General features: G+C 42.2%; 1 pseudogene; it reads right to left on the bottom strand.

Moving 5' to 3' along the window:
• Positions 1 to 4,257: 4,257 nt before the first annotated feature.
• On the bottom strand, positions 4,258 to 5,329 carry LOC144249342 (upstream-binding factor 1-like protein 1; annotated as a pseudogene).
• Positions 5,330 to 6,426: the final 1,097 nt, after the last annotated feature.

Raw genomic sequence — 6,426 nt, 5'->3', positions numbered from 1 at the left:
AATTGAGCACCTGAGAGGTACTGTTCTGTGAGCTTGGTATCACTGGGCTCTCTGGAGACAGTTGCCTTCACTACAGAAATAAAAATGGCAGTGAGTGATCAAGGCCTTTTTTTTTTTTTAATTTAAATGAGAGGTTTGGGGCTTTAAAATAACTTCCATGGAATTTATTTGTTTAATTAAGTATTTATTTATTTAGTGTCACAGGGATTGAATCCAAGGGTCACTTAACCACTAAACCACATTTCTACCATTTTGTTAACAGGATCTCACTAAATTGCATAGGCTCTTGCTAAGCCCAAAGGCTGGCTTTGAACTTGCGATCTTCACCATCGTGCCTCAGCCTGCTAAGGTGCTGGGATAATAGTCACTTACCACCATGCTGGCTAACTGTCAGCTACTTTTGAAAGGTAGCTCTGCTTAAAACAAAAAATCAGTTGTCTTCCCCCTAGAAACACGATTGCTGAGCACTATCCATTCAAATTGTGTAGTTTACTTAATGATGGAACCAGGAAGCCCTGATATTGGAATAAATGATACTCAGGGAATGAGAATAAAGTCATCCCAAATTTAAGTAGAGAAATATCAGCTTGAATGCTATACACTGACATTGCACACTTGTATGGAATCTTTGGAAATAAAAACATGTATCATGGTGTGTCATACACTTATTTGGACAAAGATCTCTTATTTGTAAAAGACCATAGAAAGTATAGACCATCCTGTGGATGGGAGTGCTTCTATGAATGGATAACTGGAAATGTTTATATTTTAGTGAAGTATATAAAACCTCTTATTGTGTACATGGTAGGCAAAAAGAACATGTTTAATTAATCTTAACTCTGAGTAAGTTTGATGTGGATGTTTGGGTATTTTGTGGTATCATTGCCAAGGAAAACTTATATGCAACAAACAATTCTTCATTTTCTTTACCGATAATATTACTACCAAAAGAAGAGCTAAAAGAATTGCATAAAATCTAGTCATAATTATAAAAAAGCATAATCAGGGGATTTATTTCTGGAATCTGACAAGGGAATAATCTGAGGTGTGTCATTAATTCAGTTTCCTTTACTAATAATACTAAGATTTCTTTATGTGTCAGCTTCACTCAGTGGAGTCAGTAACGTAGATTTCCCTTCTCAAAATGAAGGAGAATTATCCACCCAACTGACAGATTGCATAGAACAAAAAGAAAATGATGGGAGGTTGGTTTTACCTTTTCTTGCTTACTTTAGAAAGCTGAGACACCTCATTATAGTTCTCTTTACCTTGGACTATGGTTTACATTACTGACTCCTCTGGTTTTCAGGTTTTCAAACTCAGGCTGAATTATAGCACCACATTTTCATAATGTCCATCTTGCAAATAAAAGATCATGTGACTTCTCAACCTCATAATGGTGTGAGCCATTTCCTCACAATGAAGCAATCTCTCTTCGCCTGTATGCAAATTCTATTTCTGTGCATAAACCTGCCTAATACATCTAAGAAAACTCACCTTGATATAAAAGGAAATGGATACATTATTAAACACAGTATATTAAAACCAATAATAAGAATTATATGTTTTATTAATGTGTCAAAATTTATATTTAAATGTGTGCATCAGCATGATTTTTATCATTTTTAAATTACATTTAGCTTTTTTACATATCTGTAATTTGTTTCTGAATGCACAAGTCATATTCAACTTTAGGCAGAAAACTTCCAGTCAAGTAGGCCCAATACTAACTTATTAGAAAACCTACACCATGGCATCATTGCATTGTGCATTTACGGTCAAGAGCTATTGTTGTAACCTATGTAACCTGCAGTTAACCTCAAATGCTTCATTTGGTTTTGAAAATGGAGATTGCTCATCTATTTGGAATTTTGAACCTGAAGGTTATCTAAGAACTTTTACAAAAGCCTTGCCTCTAGGCTGCTTCAAAGCAAACAGCAAATAGGAAGAAACTCACCCTGAAAACCACGAGTCTCCTCATAGGAAGTACACAGCCACTACACTTCCCAAAAGTGAACTTTCTATGTAATGATAACAACTTAGATATTTCTAAATATCCGATTTGACATCCATGTATATACTTGCCTCAGTCTTTTTTACTAGAGCAGGGATTCCTAACTTTAGAACCAGTGAGAAAAAAAAAATCTCCCCTTAATATTAATTAATGGGGTACGGGGTAAAAAAAACAAAAACAAACAAAAAAAAAAAAAACAAAGCCAGGATACTTTAACAGTCCCAATGACCCCAGGTGGGTTCTGATGTCAACAAAGTACATCAGAAGAGGCAAACCTCTTCACGCCTGGGGCCTGCAGGTGGGGCAGTATTGAGTCTGGATTTCAGGGCATTTCCGAATAATCACTCCCACTTGGCTGCCCAGGGTGGGTGGGTGATGGGTAGGTTCTGTAGCCGAAAAGAATTCTCAAGGGGTCCCCACATGGAGGCCAGAACAGGTCTTGGCGGTGCCTTCTCAAATTCCAACCTTATCCTACCTCTCCCCCAACCCAGTCCTGAGGCTCAGCACTGGTTCCTGAACAGAAAACAGAAACTCCTCAGGCATCACGCATCTCTCAGACTCCCCATCCACCCATATTGTCCTACAAAGCAACCCAATGAGTCCAAGTCAGGGGCCCTGACCTCCCGCCATTTCTCCACATCTCTGCAGCACAAGCAAAAGGAGAGATTCTCAAGGTGACATTTCAATTGGGCCAGTGGATCAATTGGGCCAGTGGATCCAATTCAATTGGGCCTGAGCTCCCCACCTGGCTTCCTTTAGAGCCGCATCGCCTGGCTTCCTTTACAGCCACATCACCTCATTTGGCAGCAGCATAAGACATCCAAGTAAGCATCCTGCGCCAGCAGATCCATCACCTTTCTTTTGCCCTCTTCTTCACGCTGCACCATGAGCACTAAGGTCACTGGGTTCCCTCCGGGCCTTGCCATGGGAAGGCCGCAGTCACCTTTGGGCAAAGAGGAAGCTGCTGGGTTGGTGTCCAGGAATGACGTGGCTCAGGTGAGGCAAAGCGGGCCAGAAAGAGAAATGGCAGGTGAAGAGAGCCCAAACTGAACTTCTCTGCTGCTGCCAGCCATGTGTGGAGGAAGAAGGAACCAGAGGTCAGCCCTGCCCCCACCGCCCCCGCCCCCCCCTCCACCACCGCCCCCCCTCCACCACCCCCTTCCATTCTTCTAGATGGGTTTTCCTGCCTCAGTCTGGCTGGGCACAATTCAGGAGCCACTTGTCAAGCAGGAAGGAACTTTATTTTTAGCACCCACAAAGCATGCCTGCACCATTGGAGCTCTCCAGGAATTCCCCTGAGAGCTCAATGGCCACCTCCAGCACTTCTGCAAGCACTCAACCGGAACTGTACCCGCCAACTCCACCCACACGAACTTTCTAGGAATTCCACGAGAGCTCCATGGGAACTCCACGGAACTCCATCCTGGCAAAATGCCAGGCGCCATCCTGACTGGGCTGCGGCTCTCAACACTGGCAGATGCCTGGGAGCAACAGTAAAATCATGTACCATTGTGAAACTGAGAAAGTAAACCCTAATTTATTCTGCATGGGTTAACCCAAAGGACAAAGAGGTGCAAGTCCCATGAATTCAACAAATCCCATAAATCCACTGGTACTGCCTAATTTAATAGTGCTGCTGCCAGCTCATGCCCAGGGTCGCCATCTTCCCGATAGACCCTGGCCAGGGCACCTGTGTCTGGGCCTGCAGGATGGGAGGGGGTGCACCTTGAGGCCTGCGGAGCAACGACTTCTGGGAGCAAGAGCCAAAAGGATCTCTTCCCGACCTGACCCCTGGCCTCTGCCAGCCTCCGCCAAAGAGGCCCTCCTGTCTGAAACACCCTGGTCACACGGGGCTGTGGAGGGAGGTGGAGACAGGGCGGGCTACCAGAGGGAAGGCAGGGACATGGAGGAGGACTCAGGAGTCCTGGAGTGACCGTCACCAGGGTGCATGGCTCTCAACATCTTCCTTTCCCAGTTTACAAAACTGCCATAGATACTAGTGATCCACATTCCTTTCTTTATAACCTGAACTCTTTTTTGTTGATAGTTCCCTCAACATAACAACATAGAGTATGAACAAAGATGAAGTCTAAGTCTAAGGATTGCCCCAGGGAGATGAGCTAGAGCCACTGCCCTCAGACCCACCACATCCAGTTTCATCTCCACTCCTAGAGTCTATGGAGTCACTTCCTTCATCCTCTTTCTACTTGTTCTTTGCTGATCCTTGTGAGGGATGATCCTTATTAGTTGATTTCCATCTGAGCAGTGTACGGTGAGTCCCTCCCTGGAGACTTCAGTCCCTGCTTCTTTTCAAGGCCTTCTTGAAGACTTTCAGCTGTTGGGGACTGTTGGTCTATTCGTTTGAACTTGGAGTTTGGGCCTCCTGCATTGGTTATGTTTTTACGCTTCCCATAGCTACTCTCTTTGTAGGTGGCATACTCCTTTGGTGACAAACTCATGAGCCAGAGGTCCAGGTCCACCCTGTACTGTTTCTGCAACTCCTCAGCCTGTCTTTTATATTGTTCCTTCATGCTCTGTGGGACATGCTGCCAGTGCCTCCCAATCTCTACCATGCGCTCCCTCAGGGGCAAATGTTGCAGCTCCCTACTAGACCATGAATCTTGATGAAATTTGTGATATCCATTCATGGGAGGCTTCTTGGGCTCTCCATGAAATTTCACCTTCTCAGAAAATCCATCAGTTTCTGTTAGAGATCTCACATTTTTTACATTTCCTTGTAACTTCTTTCTGGCTTTGGTTTGGCACCTCTTATACACAGACCTGAGCTAGATCAGGGTGATTTTCTTTGAAACAAGCCAGGTTTGTTTCAAATTCCCGTTTCTCCTTCTGAAAATCCTCAATATATTTCTGCTTTATTTCTTCTGGCAGCTGCTTGTATTTCTCAGTCAGGATCTTGGTCAACTCCTTGTTGTTCAGCTCAGGGTGCTCTTGGGAATACTGGGCCCAATTCTCCTTGTAGAAGCGGATGTAAGCAGTCAGGGGTTTTTTGGGGAAGTCTGGATGTTTCTCATACTTTTTGCATTTTGTGGGAATTTTAACACATTCTTTGGCTTCCAGAACTAATTCTTTCAATGTACGTAACTTCCTCAATTTACGAGAAATCTCTAACCACTTGCCTTTGCAAATTTCTGCAGAGAAATGCTTAAAAGCTATTTTTTCCCAGTCCATATTTGAAAGGGTTGTCTTGAATGTTTCATTGTCATTGCATTGGACATTATTCTCTATATTTTCCAGTAACCTCAGAATGTTTTTGTCTGACCAGCATCCTTGGCTGTGGTATGATGCCATTTTGAGATTTCTCTCTGGGCTACTGAAAAAGTCTCAGTTGTTGAAAAAGTCTCAACAGGAGCTCAAACTCCTCCAGTCTCACAACTCAGCAGATAAATTATTCCTGGAAGTTCTGTAGTATGTGTGATATTGTATTTCTAAACAGAAAGAGAAAGAGGGTTACTCTCTTTCATTCGTGGATAATGAAAATAATCAAACCTCACTTGAATATGTTGCTTGAGTAGTTTAAAGTTAACAATGTAAATGGAAGAATATTTACATCTAAAATGAAATTTATGCTTGCCTTTTATATGCTGCATGTGCAATATTTGAAATCTCTACCTCTCCAGCCAGGCTGCTTCCAAAATCTTGGCAGAGCCTCCTTGAGATAGAACACAATAACACAAATGCAGTCTACTCACTCCAAAAGCTTCAAATAGCCCAAAGACCCTGAAGACCAAGTAAAAAGACACAATGAAGAGAACTGGCTTAAAAGGAAATGTATTCCATTCTGTTGTGCCCTAAGTGAGGCACTTCTAAAGGCAGTCCAAATAGGTATCAGTAAAGGTGAAGCTAAGGAGTTGGAAACAATACAACATAATCCAATGAACTCCAGTGAACCCCTCAAAACCGCCTCAATCATGGTCTGTGGGTGGAAGGTGGTTCTGCCATCTGTGACTGATGAACAGATGCTTCAAGACCCTGGCAGTCACAAACAAAACTTTTCTAGAAAATCATACTATCTCTCCCTTCAAATGGCAATGTTTCAGGAGAATTATAAAACCTACAGCTTTATCTGGCTTTCTATTTCTTATATTGTAGTCTCAATGAAAGTACTGCCTCTTCCATAGTCTCTTCAGAAATCTGTTACCTAAAAGAATTTCAAGATATGGCAGATCTGGTAGATCTATTTTCTTACCAATCTTGTCTTTTATAATGTAATACTTCATCATCAATGTGGTTAGATAAATGAAAATAAAAACAAAGTTAATCATAGAACAGAGACAGTAACTGGGATAAAAGTGACAATTACCCAACAAAATTGCAAAATGAATGCAAAAATAATTCCATACTCTATGTTTATGCTCACAACTTATTCTGAAATGTTTGGAAAGAAAAAACAT

This window comes from Urocitellus parryii, chromosome 11 (assembly GCF_045843805.1).
Source record: "Urocitellus parryii isolate mUroPar1 chromosome 11, mUroPar1.hap1, whole genome shotgun sequence".
In the NCBI taxonomy this organism is placed as follows: Eukaryota; Metazoa; Chordata; class Mammalia; order Rodentia; family Sciuridae; genus Urocitellus; species Urocitellus parryii.
The sequence above is the reverse complement of the archived record's forward strand: the minus strand, read 5'-3'. Positions and strand labels throughout refer to the sequence as shown.